Source organism: Adiantum capillus-veneris, chromosome 14 (genome assembly GCF_014529385.1).
Source record: "Adiantum capillus-veneris isolate H3 chromosome 14, ASM1452938v2, whole genome shotgun sequence".
NCBI lineage: Eukaryota > Viridiplantae > Streptophyta > Polypodiopsida > Polypodiales > Pteridaceae > Adiantum > Adiantum capillus-veneris.
This window is the reverse complement of record NC_140944.1, coordinates 86,021,737-86,038,275: the sequence shown is the minus strand read 5'-3', so window position 1 is coordinate 86,038,275 and position 16,539 is coordinate 86,021,737.

Here is a 16,539-nt window from a genome sequence, read left to right as displayed (position 1 = left end):
GCTGGTTGGATTGTGCATAGCCTCCAAGAGCATGGGGGAAGTTGATAGGAGAATCGGATGGAGGAAGGAGGGTCGCGGGTCCACTACAAGCTCAAGAGACCAAGCAAGGTTGTTGGGGAGAGCTGGAGAGGACAGACACCATCTGCAGGGGTTTGAATAGTGGAGGTGATTGTGCACCATAATTGCTGCCATACATGAATAGAGAAGGAAAGAGAGCTGGAGAGAGCAAGAGAGCACATGCAGGCGAACTTCCTAGAGCGGAGTGCAACGCAGGCACGGCGAGAGATAAGAGAAGAGAGGAGAAAAGAATACACAGACACTGGGTGAAATCTCCCACCATGCAAGAGTGAGCATTTCCCTCTTGTACGTATTTTATTTATAGATTTCTTGAATGCCCAAAAATGAGTACAAACTGGCCGGCCGGTCATAAATGGCCAAAGCTCATAAAAGAGCACTTGAATAATAACATGTACATAAAATATAATATCCTTTTGCAATAGCCTAGCTCGGTCAAGCCTTTTCCACCTGTCAGCTGCAATAAATAGTAAAATGTCAATTCCATAACACCAACACCTAGATTATCTCCAAGATACTATGGGCCTTTCAAGATACTCAAGCGAGTTGGTGACTGAGCCTACAAACTCTCGTTACATGTAGACTCTCGTATATTCATCCAATGTTTCATGTAAGTCTCTTATGTAAATGGTTGCATGGGGATGACAATGTCATTGATCAATAGATTCTGGTTGATTTTTTTGAACCTCCTACCTAACCGCATGAACCTGAGAGAATCTTAGAATACCATGATTTACGTATGTGTTATCATGTACACCGACAAGATTTAGTCAAGTGGAAAGATCAACCTAATGAAGGTGCCACTTGGGAAAACATTATTGTTCTTCAAATAAAGTTTCCCACTTTTGTTTTCAAGGATGAAAACACTTCTCCAAGGGGGGAGTAATGTAAGGCCAAGGGCAAACCTAGGAGGAGTCACGGATCTAGTCCAAGGGCTAGCTGCCAAGGTGTGGACAGCAGAATACTACATTCAAAGTGCCAAGGGCTTACATAAAGGGTGGTAGGAAGGATGTATTCTCAAGGGATCAGGAGATCATTATTCCGGTCCACCCTTTGGTCTTAGATTGGTAACAGAGCCAGAACTACGCACTGGAGCATGCCACTTTCCACCCAATTGTGCCCTATATAGGCCTTGCCTTGCTAATAATAGGGACTCCCTGTACTGCAGGTCCATCTTGGTCCTTGGCCTCACATTACTCCCCCTTGGAGCAAAGTTTTCATCCTCAAAAACAAAAGTGCTTCATAAAAACATGATGTTTTCCACAGTGGTATCCTTCATGGATCGAGCTGTCCATTTGAGTGGAATAGGTTTAGTAGGAGGTTCAATGAAGTCAAGAATAACATCTTGATTTTCCACATTGTTGTCCCTTTGCAATAATTTTGTGTAACCAACCCACATCCAACATAGTATATAGAGTACTTTTAGAACTCACTTGAGTATATTAAATGAGTTATCGCAACTAGGAGGTGTCTAGAATAATAACTCTTCTCACTTTCCATGAAAGTAACTACTGACAGAACTCATCAAAAAAGATTAAGTTCTTGACTTGTTACCTTATCACATTAATAAACATCCCCATCATAACTAGTGTTCAAGATTGAGAACCTAACTTAAACATGAAGAAACTAAACCTAGTCTTGCAAACATGCTTTAAAGACCTTATGGTAAGCAAACTCCAACTAGAGCGATACATGCTTTCTAATTGGATTTCTAATTGGTGCTAACCTACGTGATTTTCATATCCTTTAGCACAATATTACACTTGTAATTAGCCTATCCTCTTTGGATAAATGAGAGTACTAAGGTGTGTTTCCTATTGTTTATAGACAATCTTCCAAAATGACTAATAAACAGGGATCACAATGCCTTCTTACAACATTGTTGAGGAGTCAACAATGTTATGAATAGCCATCTTGGTTAACTTGAGAGATCCTCCAACACCCAAATCGAGCCATGACCTTTATTGGTGATTGGTAGATAAAAAATATCCCATAAAGATACTACACATAGAGTGCAAGATGCTTTATAAGCAGCTAATGTCATGAATGTGCATGTCGCTCCAAATCAGCCTTTGCTAAACACTAGGGCCCATAACACCTAGTGTGCATGCATTTAGAAAAAATGGATTCAAACCCGCATATCCATGATCCTACTTGCCAATGCTTATGGCTCATGTTATGCTCATAGATTATACGAAAAGAATTAAGTACTTTTTATGTGAAAATCGTGGGAGCATATTTTGACCATTATAGAATGTGAAAATTGATCATACCTAGGTACCAACTGAAAAACGTCATTAATAGAACATAGCTTTGCTACATGTATAAACAACCATCCATTAAAGTTGCTCGACAACACTTGTACCTTAACAAGCCTGACTAGGTATTCGATAATTTTTGTCCACTGAAATTGTTCCTGATATGACGTGCTCAAAATGGTCTTAGAAACGGATTTGACCAACACTTAGGGACTTTGTTATGCCACATAATTGAAATAGTGGTGCCATTGTCAATCCTAGAGGCTCATATTCTCCACATGTAGAATATGTCTCAAATAAGGATATCTAAAAAAATAACATCCTTTAAGTACAAAATGTACTTGTGTGTGAGGTAACTATAGACACTCAGTGACATGAGTGAGAGGGACCCTCATTAACCTTGCTCCACAGTAGCTAAACCAAACTCCTTGAGTTCCTAGACCATGTCGTATCCCATGTGAAAACATATGCCAAAGAAAACCTTACATATAGGACAAGAACTGCATAATGCAAAAATGTATTTGGGACATCGCGGCCCAAAATTATTTGCTCTTACATGACCTTGTCATGTCTTTGAAGAGCAAAATAGATGAAAGCATTCAATATTATTCATTTGACTTGAAAAAATTCAAGAAAATAATACTAAAAAAGTAAATAAAACCAAATCATATGCATACTTGGAGGGTGAACATAACATTCACTTACGAGTAGTCACATGCACTTTGCAAACCTAAAAGATACAACTGGAAAGATGCCTTATCCTAAAACCAGCCTTAAAGAGGTCATATATCGGTGACATGTTGAACACCAAATGAAAGATTAGTGAAAAACAAGCAGTAGAAACTGGTAACCGTGGGTGTTTCCTTTGCAATCCAAAACCCTTGTTTAGCTTTCATAATGTCAAACCACTTGGTTAGACTTTGTATAAAAACTGTTCAACCTAGCAGCCAATGGTGACAAACACAATCTATCATGGTCAAACGTGTTTGGGATCAACTAAGAAAGTTGAATTTGTCCACTACACTTGGTAGATTGTGAACTTCTTTTCTTGAATGTACAACTTTGTTGAGCTCAAATCATGACTCTCAACACCTATGGAGTGATTGTGTATTAACTAGGTCATACCCCTGAAAATACCACTCCTAGAGACATAATCAATGTTGCAACTAAGCACAAATCTTTTGCAATTGGAATCACACAAGTAAACCATGAGAGAATCTTCTTCCTCATTGAATAGAGGAAAAATATGTCAAATACCCCCAAAGAAAATAGTTATACTAGATTTTCTCACGTGTTTACACAAGAGATTACCTACGTGGAGGCTCTCTTAATCTATGCATGTCATGCCATGAATTAGTTTCTTGATAGCTAAGCCATACCTATTGGCTACCCATATAAACCGTCATTGGAATTGGATACACGTTGTGCATAGAGCCAGTGATGCAAAGTGCTCACCGCTGTATATATTTTCAACATTCAAAAGCCTATCTACCAGCCTCAATTTCTCTTGGACAGAGTAGCTAATGTTATTGTGAAAGTGCAAACAATGATGGAGTGGACGTACTACCATCCTACTTGCATGCCATGCACGCATATCAAAAAAATAGATTGATAAGTCATTGGCTTCAATGACAGTATCAACCTTGTGAGATACTATTATACATGTCTTGCACGATCACATGGGCATGGTTTGCAGTGACCAATTGTGAAAATTTTGAGCTCATTTTTGGGCCTTGTAAGAAATTACTGATGTGGTACAACTTTCAAAAAGTGAGGACCGGTAAAAATTTTGCAAATGAGATCCAAATTTGTCGGAGGTTGGATATTTAGAATCTACTCTTCAAATGTTACCTATTGATATAGCATGCATGTATCGGACATTAGCTTCATATAGATCTAGAAAGGGGATTTCAGATTATCGTAAGGGGAACAAAAACTAACTGATTGAACAAAAATGGCATAACTTTCATAGAACTCATCCAAATGTTTTGGAGCTTGTCTCTTTAAAATCCTTTTTTTAAGAGATTTCCAATAATAGGTTATATCGAGTTTAGAAATATTTAGAGGGATTTATTGGGTTGCTCTCTTTTGTGCAACTTTGATAATGTGCCACCCTTAAAAGGCCCAAAAATGAGCTCAAACTTTTCCTAATGATCGCATATAGGACATCTGCTCACATTGTGAAGATTGTCATTGAAGTCAAGGGCTTATCACACTATTTTATTGATATGCATGCATTGCATGCCGGTATTGTGGACTCGTTCCACTAAAGCATGGTCTATGCTTCCACTATAACATCAGCCACTCTGCTCAAAAAGAGTTGAAGCTGGTATAATTACTTGTGATCATTGTATATGATTACAAGGACGAGAAGTTTTTGTGCACAAGGTGCTAGCAACGTAGATGATTCTTTCTGTGGATAACAAGTAGGCATGGCCTCACTATCATGTAGATACTTCATGGAATGGCATGAATAGATTAAGAGAGACTCCCATTAGCTTATCTATTATTGAAAACCTAAGAAAATTTAGTCTAACTACTTTCATTGGGATGTTAGGAATCACTGTCTTCTACTAGTGGGGTGAGATGATTATTTTGAGATGCACTTGTGAATAAGATTCCAGCTTGAGAAGAGACGTTGCTTAGTTGCAGCACCAATTATATCTCTTAGAGTGGTATTTTCTAGGATAGGACCTAGCTGATACACAATCATTCCATAGGTGTTGAGCATCAGAATTTGATCTCATCACAATTCTACTTTCAAGGAAAGAAAGTCAAGCCAAGGGCCAAAGGGGTAGTGGACAAGTTCAGCTTCCAAAAGTTGACTTTAATCACTACTAGACACGGTAGACTATAGTGGTCACTTATGGTTATAACTTGAGCACTTCTCATATAAAGTCTAACCAAGGGGTTTAGATTGCGAAGGCAACACCCAGGGTTACCAGTGCAAAATGACTTGATTTTCAGTAATCTTTCAAGTAGTGTTACTAGGTCTTTTCAGGTAGGATATTTAATCATGTGCATTTGCCTCCGAGTAAGTGAACATATGCTCAATCTCCAGGTACGCATTTGATTTGGTTTCATTTCACTTTTGATTATGTTTTGATTTATTTTTCGAAGTAGGATGTATAAGTTTTTATGCTTTCATCCATTTTTCTCTTCAAAATACATGACAAGGTCATGAAGGAGCAAAGTATTTTGGGCCGTAGTGTTGACAATACATTTCTGCATTATGTACTTATCACCTAGCATGTAGAGTTTTGTTTGACACATGTTGTCACATGGGATACAACAAACCCAAGGAGTTTAGTTTAGGCAGTGTGGAGTAAGGATAATGAGGGTCCCTCTTTCTCACATCGCAGAGTGTTTGCAGTTACCTCTACATACAAGTACACCTCGTACTTGACGGAGTTCTTATGAACATCCTTATGTGAGAGGCATATTCCACATGTGGAGAATATGAGTCTCTAGGATTGACATTGGCACTCATTATTTGAATCATGTGTCATGAAAAAGTCCCTAGGTGTTGGTCAAATACATTTGTTAGACCAATCTAAGCACATTGTATCAAGAACAATTTCAATGGCCAAAAATTGTCGTATACTTAGTACGACTTTTTAAGGTTACAAGTATTGCTAAACAACATTATCAAATGGTTGTTTATACACGTAGTAAATGATGTTAAGTTAATGAACTAGTTCATTTGTGTACCTAGATGTGATGGATTTTCACATTGTATTATGGTCCAAATATGTTAGCACGGTTTTCATGTAGAAAGTATTTCATCCTTCTCCCATGGCCGTGAACAAAACATTGGCCATAAGTATTGGCAAGTACAATTATGAATATGCAAGTCCTTTTTTTTTGGCTATGCGCCCTAGGTGGTATGGGTCCTAGTGTTTAGCAAAGGCTGATTTGGAGCAACATGCACACTCATGACATTAGTAGCTTCTAAAGAATTTTGCACTTTATGTGCACTATCTCTATGACATTAATTGTCGATCTATCAATCACTAATAGAGTGTTGAGATAGGCATGTCCTTCTTGCTCCTACTGTGGGAAACACCTCTACATGTGCATACCTTTTGCTATTGACATTTTTCTTATGAGTTGTAAGCTTCTAAGAAGTGCTACATGGAGAGTTATCAACCGGATAGCCACTCTAGCTTTGTACATAAATAAAACTCAAGACTATGCTATATATACTCTATGCTAAAAGTATTACTAGCCTTTTTTGTACATTGAGTCCCCCTTTTCAAAAAGTGTGTGTTCTTCCCTCTCTATTGTATGAAGCTATGGCTGCTCTAGCCTTCAAGCCACCTTGAGCTTATTACACAATCAAGCCCAACAGCTAGTATGAGAGCTAGGCTTGCCGCTCCCTGCTTCCCTCATTGTGCACAACTCCCCTTGAAACCTTGAAGCTCTTAAGCTTGAAGCTGTAGATCAAAGAAGCATTCACTTTCTTGGCCCAAGCTATGGAAATCAGCAACTTGTTTGGTGTGAACGAGAGAGCTTGAGGTTCTGAGGGAAAAAGCTAACAATCTCTCTCAAAGAGAATCAAAGGCAACCTAATTATAAGTACTCCCCAGGCAGCTCATAATTGATTTAAATTGAGCAAGGCAGTAGTGTTGGTTGAAACATTAGAGGGGAGAATTGGCCCCCTGCAACACCTTGTCGACGACGTTTTCAAATTGCATTTAAGCTTGGGAGAGACGACATTTTCAAATTGCATTTAAGCTTGGGAGAAACGCTCTGGAGATGGACTGATCGTCCACAGTCGGATAGCCAGTCAAGCAAGGTGGCGTGTGGTAAATCAAGGTGGCATGTTGTGGCCCTGATATGCACACATTGACGCGTGTATAACACACACACACACACACTCAGTTTATGGCATAGAGCATTCGCTAGATCCTATTTTCGGTGGATCACACCCATGATCGGGTCCCATGGATGTAAGTATAGGAGAAAGGCGACCTTAGCTGGAGATTCAAATTACTCAAAAGCTAGAAAACGCCACATCCCTCTATCGACGGTATTTACTTGCTTTCGACAGGTTCTATGTTTTGAAATTGTCAAAATCGTCTTCTTCTTATAAAGCTTTAAAAAGTTTTTGTTTTCATACCACCGCCCATCTCTTGGCCCCCTTTAAATCCCTTTAAGTAGCGTGTCCCATATGCACTGCGCATTGCAAAGTTTTAAAAATAAGATAAAATAATAATTAAAAAATCCTTTGCAAGCGTACACACAGCACCATGGGAATCCTCATCTCGTGGCAGCTCGACAACATCGACAGCACTCTCCGCAACACATAGCAACAAGCGACAAGCTTTTTTTTGTACAAGGTTTTTTAAGCTTTTGTAAATTGCCTACAAGCAGCTAGAGCCCCATAAAGTGCAAAGCGGATATTCAAAGCTCTCCCTTAACTTCAAGGCTAAACCTTCTTTTTTTTGGTGAAGAGGAACTTTGCAAAGAGTGATTCACAAATTAGGCATAATCCCACATTCATATGACCTCCTGTAAAGCCATAGAGATAGTATCTCTATTGGTAAGACCAAGACCTTCTGAGTTTGCAACCACTTTCCATCATGGGAGAGAAGGGGATTGAAAAATTCAATGGAGACCGTGCTAGAGCCTCATAAAGTGCAAAGCGGATATTCAAAGCTCTCCCTTGACTTCAAGGCTAAACCTTCTTTTTTTTGTGAAGAGGAACTTTGCAAATCCTATTTGCAAAGAGTGACTTCACAAATTAGGCATAATCCCGCATTCATATTACCTCCTGTAAAGGGCAAGACATTGCCATAGAGATAGTATCTCTATTGGTAAGACCAAGACCTTCTGCGTTTGAAACCACTTCGCATCATGGGAGAGAAGGGGATTGAAAAATTCAATGGAGACTGTTTCCACACTTGGCAGACCAAGCTGCGAGGATACCTTATGAAAAAGCAATTATGGTCTGTTGTAAAATTGAGAATAAGTGAACCATCCACTTTTGTTGAAGGCACTCTCACTAGGGTCCAAATCGCACAAGCGCAAGCTAAAGATGAACAGGCACTCGACATAATTATCACATTACTCCATGATAATTATGTGCATTTTACATATAGCTGTACCACTGCAATCCAAGCATGGGATATTCTGGAACATAACTTCAGTGCTAAACAAAAACAAAGTAAGAATAGCTTAAAGAAATATCTTTACAAACTTACTATGCTTCAAGAGGAGGATGTTTCAAGCCTGGTTAACAGACTAATAAGCATAATAATGCAGCTCACTTACATTCATTGCCAAGTCCCGGAAGAAGATCAAGTCGTTATGCTGCTGAGTGCTCTACCTAAAAGTTTTGACAACATAGTAGTAGTCTTAGAGCAAAAGGAACCCATACCTTCTCTGCAATATGTTATAGGGGCAATCCATGAAGAAGAAAAGAAAAATAAGAAGAAATTTGAATCAACGAGAGGAGCTTATTTTACATCATCATCATCATCATCTAGGGCGTCTCATCATCCCCTAGATTAAATACAAGAAGTATTATGAGTGTGGAACGCCTGGATACTTCTCCAAGGACTGCTACAAGAACAAATATTGTAGCAATTGCGGCATCAAAGGTCATCCACCATCAAAGTGCCAAGGAAGCAACAACAGAGACAAAAGTAGAGTCAATCTTGCAGAAGAAAAGGATGGAGCTGCAGCTTAACAGGCAGAGAATTGTCTCCATGTGTGTGCCGCCTCCAACTACTTTTGTGAGTATATTGATGTACTGTAAATATGGATGGTCTTCCACCTTGTTTGTTTAAGGGGAAGATTTCTTGGTGTTCCCGGAGCAAAACACACCACCCATAAAGTGCATGCAACACAACCTAGATCAACATAATGTCAATCGAGGACACAGATGACACGATAGGCACACAAAGGAAATCTCGTTAGCTTGTCAGGCTGAGACCATCCTACACATACAACACTTTGGAAGGCCAACTAAAGCACAACCTAGAATCTCACTACTCTCAACTACACCACCTAGACACATACACACAACGGAAGGAAACTCATTAAATCATACCAGAATCGTACGAAACTTATGGAACACCATCCGATCACTAGGATACACCTATCCCTAAGAATCTACACTCAAAATCTTAGCTCTAGACCCATCTGCAAAAAAACGTGTATAAAGACAGAGCCAAAATACTGAAGTGCCCGAAGCTAAAATCTATGAGTACCTATGTGTAGCTTATGTCGCTACGATTCTAATGACTACTTGCAAGCAAAGAATAGACATCATTTGATATACTTACGGCCACAAATAACTCGTAGATGCACGAGCACATTATCTCCGTTCCGTGAGGAATGCTTGGCGTCGATGCATAGCTCTTGCCGAGGCTAGCGCAATGGTGTAGTCGGATCTAAAATGTTGTGAGAGAGCGGGGAGTAGTGCCAGGATGAAGCTCATGCTCTCTCTCTTCCTCTATCACACACAATAGACGGCAACACTAAACTTATGATTATGATAAAAGTCTTTTTTACAAAAGTGACCTAGGTACCTTATATACTAAGGTCAACTTAGGTTAAACCTAAAATAGAGTGAGGGATCAAATGGCTTGGTATTTACAATCTGGAAGTGCCATTGCACCCCAGATTCTACAGCTATACTACCTACTTATTACAAATGATGTTTATGACCATAATCTGCAGCATTCCATAATTCTCAAAGAATAAGGCTTTATTTAGTTATGTCGTGTTGTTGACTCAGCCGTCAACACTCCCCCCCTCCGCATTCATGTCGTCCTTGACATGACCTGGTTGTCGATGTCAGTGTGGTCTCTGTTGTTGTTTTGTTGATGTGAAGAAAGTATAGGTTGTAGCCTTTGCACAAGCTTTTCCTGTTCGTTCAATCCGATGTACATAGTCTTCACATGATTCAAGAAAATCATAATTGATGACGAACATCTACCAATTTTGTGTCTTTCTCATTTTGAGAAACAACTTCAATAATCTACGGAATTATATTGCTTCTACTTGATACATGACTTAATTAGAGCCTGACAAACCCCAGTTAATTTCTCACGTTAGTAACTTGCATCAAAAGGGCTTTATCTGACATCATTCATGATATATGGCCATCTATGAGCTATCATCGTCCATTTGTCCCCAAAATTCATATACATGATGTACAAGGTATGTAGATTTCTTTCATGGATTTAGATTTGAAAAGGTATGTAGATTGCTTTCATGGCTTTAGATTTGAAAAAATTGCATCTTTGGCTAGCTAGGGGTTTTTCTTTTTTTTAACCCTTAGCTTGTATCCTCTATGTATAGCCTCCTGACAAAGTTTGGCTTGATTGGCTTTACAAGCTAACTTTTTGGATTTTAGTCTCGAGAAAGGATGATGGGCATCTCTGGCACCCTCTAGCTACCAAACACATGTAGAACCACTGATAATGATCAAAATTTGGCTTGACAATGGTTGCTCTTGCATACATCTATCACAATAGATAACTGAACTATCATTTCCGCCCCTTTTTTTTCTATCAGTATTGTCAGTCCCTTTTGTTTGTTAGGCTTCATTAAGTCACATACAAGATAGAAGATTACAATATAAAGATCTACTCCCTCTATACAACCTTAGTCGCATGAAGTGTCTGATGGCAAATTTACTCTTGATGACTTCTTTTGTTTAGTCGATCACCAACTTTCTTTGTCCTTGAAGGGCATCTTGGAGTTTGATGACCATTCTCATTCATGTTCGGCCTCATGTTGTTGTCGAAGGCTGATCAGCATTCTTTTCTTACCTCTCACATTATCCATTGTGTGTATGGCGTTTGAGACATGCTTCGTAAAGTTTTGTCATTTTCTTGGACCTTCTTTGCTTTCTATGGCTCGACGTCTCTTCAATATTTTCTTCATCCGGATTTAAGATTTTTCCTGCCTCTCTTTTTTTTTCTTTTAAAATCTAAAAAATAACGAAATAAAACCAAAAATCAACTCAACTCAAAAAGTAAAATCAAGTAAATAGAATTCTAAACTCTATGTACAATGTACACATGTCCCTAGGGACTCATATATGGCTTTTGTCCACGTACTCCTCTTGTAATGCTATTATGAGGGCATATACTCTGAATTTTGTCAAAAAATGTCACAATCAAACGCAAAAATTCAATACAACTCACAAAACATTTCCCTCAATAGTCATATATTAGGCCCACATTTAGAATGCCTCCCCCCTCCTATTTGGAGTCTTCCATGATGACAAGGTATCGCCAAGGGTATGTGTTATGCTTGGGAAATCAAAAATTGTTCCTATGCAGGCCTTGTAATGTAGCCATATTATGCATACAGAGTCAATGCATGGAAAAGATTTATGATGTGCAAGATGTGGGTATAAGAAATTTGCTTATTTCCATTTGCTGACGAGGCTTCCTATTCTAAGCAAGGTGTTGTTCTTGATCTCATGTGTCGTTCGCTCGAATAAAGGTTGTAGAGCTGTTTTGAAGGCTTACTTATTTGTTTGATGCTTCTTTGGAAGTGTAGCCCTGGTTGGTTGTCGTATTGGGCATTGTCCCTTAGAGCGGGTTCTCTTCTAATTGTACTGTAACCATCGGAGGAATTGAAACAATCCAAGCAACAGTGCAGTGACAATAGTTTTGGAATCCAAATGAATTCCTTACCTCTTTGTGCTTGAATCAACTTCTTTGAAACCCAAATCCGATTTGTGAAAGCCTGCGACTTTGTGTTTTTCCTAGATGCTCTTGCAGGCTTCGACTATTTTTTTGTTGGCATTGGATCTGGTGATTTTTCATCAGAAATCTTGGTCTTCTTGATCCATACCTGCTGTTGGCCAATCTGGCTCTTTGGTATCCAGATTTGTCAAACTTTTTGGTTCTGACTCATTCTTTTCTTTTGACCTTCTTTGATTGTTACAAAAGCTGATAGTGATAGTGATGACCTGAGTTTCTGTTAAGGGATGTCAAAAGAATCATTATTGATGCTGCTATCCTCCACAAGGTTTCATTCTAGCACTTTCCCTTTGTGGTTTGGCTGGTTATAAAAAGCTACTGTCTGTTTGCTCTTGGGTTGTTGTTTTTGGGATGACTTTGGTATCCCCTTGATTAGAGCGTTGGCAGCTCATTGACATGGTTGTGCTCTTCTTGGATGAGTCTTTTCTTCTTCTATGGAAGCCACGTATGAGGGTGCTTGTTGCAGTTCCATTTCCATGAAAGATTTTGGATTCCATTTTTGATGCACTCTATTTTTGTAACGGTGACATTGGTTCCCGGGTTTTTGATCTGGACAATCATAAAACCGTGTATTTGTTAAAGTTTTATTTTTGTCACCTGTTGGGTCATCCGGATTTCCATTGTTTGCATCTTCTTGAATCTCCAAGTGTTCTACAGAGTCGTAGAACTTGTCTTCTTATTCGGCTTTATTTTCTTGGATTACACTCATTGCAAAGTAACAACATCATAGCCATCTTCATCACAAAACTTCATTGTTGGACTTTCTTGAATAGCGCACACATCGCGAGTAGCCAAGATATGTTCCCATTCAAGTGGCTCTAGTTCTTCCTCAGGAAAGGGTTTTGGGATTTAATTTGTATCTTCAATTTCCCTTTCTAGGATTACCTCCTCTTTATTTAAGCTTCCGCACTGCGAAGCTCCACACATCCACAATTCTTTAGGCCTACCCAACCATGCTGGAAGTTCTAATCCTGCTACAGTAGCGGAATTAAACCCCTCCATAGGTGTTCTTGTCACATGCCTGTAACTATGGTCTTTTGGATTTATCCTTGTCGTGGTTTCCATATGTCTCGGGTAGATATGATCATATCCATAGTTTTGGACCATTTTCAATTGTCTCATAAATGGTCTTCTTAGATTGATATTATAGTTGTTCTTCTTGCCAAAGTCAACAATAGCAAAGGTTTGCTCATATTCAATTCCACAGGAAGTAGAAATTGCTTTTTCTAGCAGTCCTATGGGCCTTTCCATGTGTCCATCTGCAAGCTACAGTTTCATCCTTGTAGCTCTCACTACTGGTTTTCCCCATTTTTTCCACACCTCTTTTGTTGCAATGGAAATGCCAGCTCCATTGTCAAGGATTGCCATGCTTTTTACATTTTGGAATTCCATGGGAAGAGTGGTGTTCCCATTTTTTCCTTCATAATACTCTCCGAACTTGTTTAAAGCCTAGTGTTTAGCTGAGGCATTTCTAGCTCTTTGATCCCTTCCTCTATTTGAGTCATTGGTTATTTAACACAAAATTTCTCTAGGCATTTTCCCACATTAGCCCACATGTTTGGTTGTATTCTGAGCAACTCAGTTAACATTATCGTACTGGTGACTGGGGTATATATAATATCTATCAACCCTTTTGAATCAATGACCTTGTTAGGAGGCAGTCTCTATGATGGGACTGCAACAATCTTTGACTTGGCCTCGTGCTCTCCCGTATAGGATGGTAGTGTTCTTAGCGAATGGGGCTGACTGTACATAGCCTATGCAGATCCTTTGTCTCCCCAATATGATTCCACTTCTAGATTCATTTGAGAACCAGTCTCAAATTCCTCTATTGGCGGAAGAGACACTCTTCTTCCATCACCCATTTGGTTTACTCGTCTACTTACAAGTGCTTTATCGACCTCTCTGACTTGTTTTCACAATTTGTCAAGACCCTCTATTTCTTTATAGCTGTCAGGTATAGTTATGTGAAATCCCTCAAAAGAGTTATTCATAGTATTCAATACTATTGTTGGCTCTAATGTGCGGTCTTTGAGCTTTGGTTTGTGCTCAGGACTGTAATTTGGCTCATTTTGTTCCTATTTTGGTGGGATTACTGGTGCAGGTGGAACATATATCACACCCTCAGGTTTTTCATCTAGTGGTTCTAGTAAAGCTTGGACTTTTTGAATCATTTTTTGCACATTTCAAGCCTATCCTTTTCTAGTTCCGCATATGGATTGTCATCCACCTCTGTTCTTAGGTTTGGTAGACGTGTTTCATAGGATTTTAGGAGGGCGTCTAATTGCTCATTAACCTTCTCGACCAACACTGATCCTCTTGAACTAGCACTTTTTGTCTCACTTTCCATTGATGGTTCTATTGGAGGTTGAGATGCCTCCGCAAGAGAAGATGCAACCCTTTCCTCATGTTGTCTTCTCTTCTCTTTAGCTTGGGTAAGCTTCTGAGCTAGGGTTTTTTGCTCTCATTCCCTACATGCTCTCATCCTAGCCTTTCTAGTTTTTCAGCTATTCCATTTGCTCTTGGTTTTCTGACTAGGTGCATCGGTCTTTGGTTCATCCGTCTCTAGACTCGTGTCAATTTTTGTTTTCTGTCTCTGGTTTCTCAACGGCTTCCTTTTGAGCTTGCGCTCTCGTAACTACTTGAATTGGTATGACATTTTTATTTTTTGAGCTATTGGGTAGCTAAACAATTCCGGAGACATTTTTTGCGATCTTTATGACTCATTTTGGATTTTTTGGAAAGTTGGGGATCAAGTGAATGAACCACATTCAAGACAATAGGCATTCACTTGAGTGATCTCCGTCTGAGGATATTATTTGACCAAGTGGACATGACAATCTACCTCTGGTTGAGGAGCTTCCTCTTGAAATTTTTCTTGGCTATAAATAGGTTTTGACCTTGCTAAGCCTCTATTAGCAATGAACCGCAATGTCCTTTTGTCCATCTTGTATCTTCTTCTTCAGGTCGAAACGCAAGAGGTGGAGGTTGTACCTGCCTCACCATTCCATGTGTTTCTCTCATCTTCTCTTGCTTTGAAGGACATTACCCACTTTGGTCGTTATAATACATTGTAGCTGGTACTTGTGCTTATTTGTTAGATGCTTCCATCATGGGTGTGTATCTCATGTCTATAGGCATTATAGCACTTGGCTATAGAGGTTGTTGTTCTAAGACAAGTTGTGGTCTTGCAACTCCTACTGGTTCTGGTGCATTTCTCATAGTGTATCTACGTGGAGGAGGTGCTACTAGAATAGGTTGTACATACCTTTCCTTAGCATATTCCATGCTATAGTAACACTCTTCTCTCGTATGATTTGTCCATTTCCTCTCAATTTCGCACCATAGAGGTTCTTGGAGGTCAAATTTGACTACAGGAGCAAGTCTTTGAGCTAATCCTTCTATAAACTTCATTTTCTTGCTAGATATCTCTGGCTTTAATGTGGGTTAGGTTCTTGGTGAATCACTCCTCTGAGAAGATGTGTCACTCTCACTCTCAGTATCATATCTTCTCAAGGTTCTGCTCTGATTTGGATAGGAGTAAGTTATAGGGGTGGTGATAGCACGTATGGTCCTGTTGTGACCGTAATTCAACCTCTATAAACGTCATGTTCTATGGTTGCATCTGGGTACATTCATGGTCCATTCGGCAGATTCACTTGAGGAGGCATTCCGGCCATCTCTGTGATCATTTCATCTATCATTATCGCTCTAGAAGGGAATCCATGTGGCTCCCTTTTTGAAATTCTCATAGGAATTCTCATGTTTGGTGGAGATATCTGTGGTCCTTCATTAACCAAATATCCACCTCTTTCTAGTGCATTGTGTGGACTTGTGTCAAAATGTGGATAGATTGGCATTTCAACACTTCTGACTTGGTTTGTCATGCCTCTGGTCATACCTATAAGAGGATTGGTAGATTGGCTTAACTCATAGCATTGAAGAGGTGGTCTCTTGACAGTGAGATTGATGTTTTGGCCTCTTACTGCAAGAGCACAAACTTGATAGATAGGTTTGACTTGTCCCTAGTATTCCTCCATGTAGTATTATAGACACTCTTCAAGTGTATCGATCCCATAGGCAATATTAGGGTCTATAACATCCTTGAAATCCACATAAACACTAGATGACTTGCAACCCACAGCTCAGGGGATTCACTCTATATACAAAGCAAGACGCCACCTGCGAGCGGACAACTTTGATAAAACCCCTATATACGACTCATATTAGGGAATAAGACCCCTTTTCTACGCTTATACAACAATCCATGCAAAAAACTAGCAGACCCTTATCTTACATATAAAATTTTGGTTTTACATGATCTAAATGAGTAAAACTAATCAAAGAGCGTGTAGCATAGTGACTGGCAACGTACTAAGGAACCACTTCTATTGAGAACTAGAAGTACCCTCAATGTGTCTTAGTTTAACTTTGAAACTATGTGCCCGTTCATCCTGCACTCTACCTACTCGTCC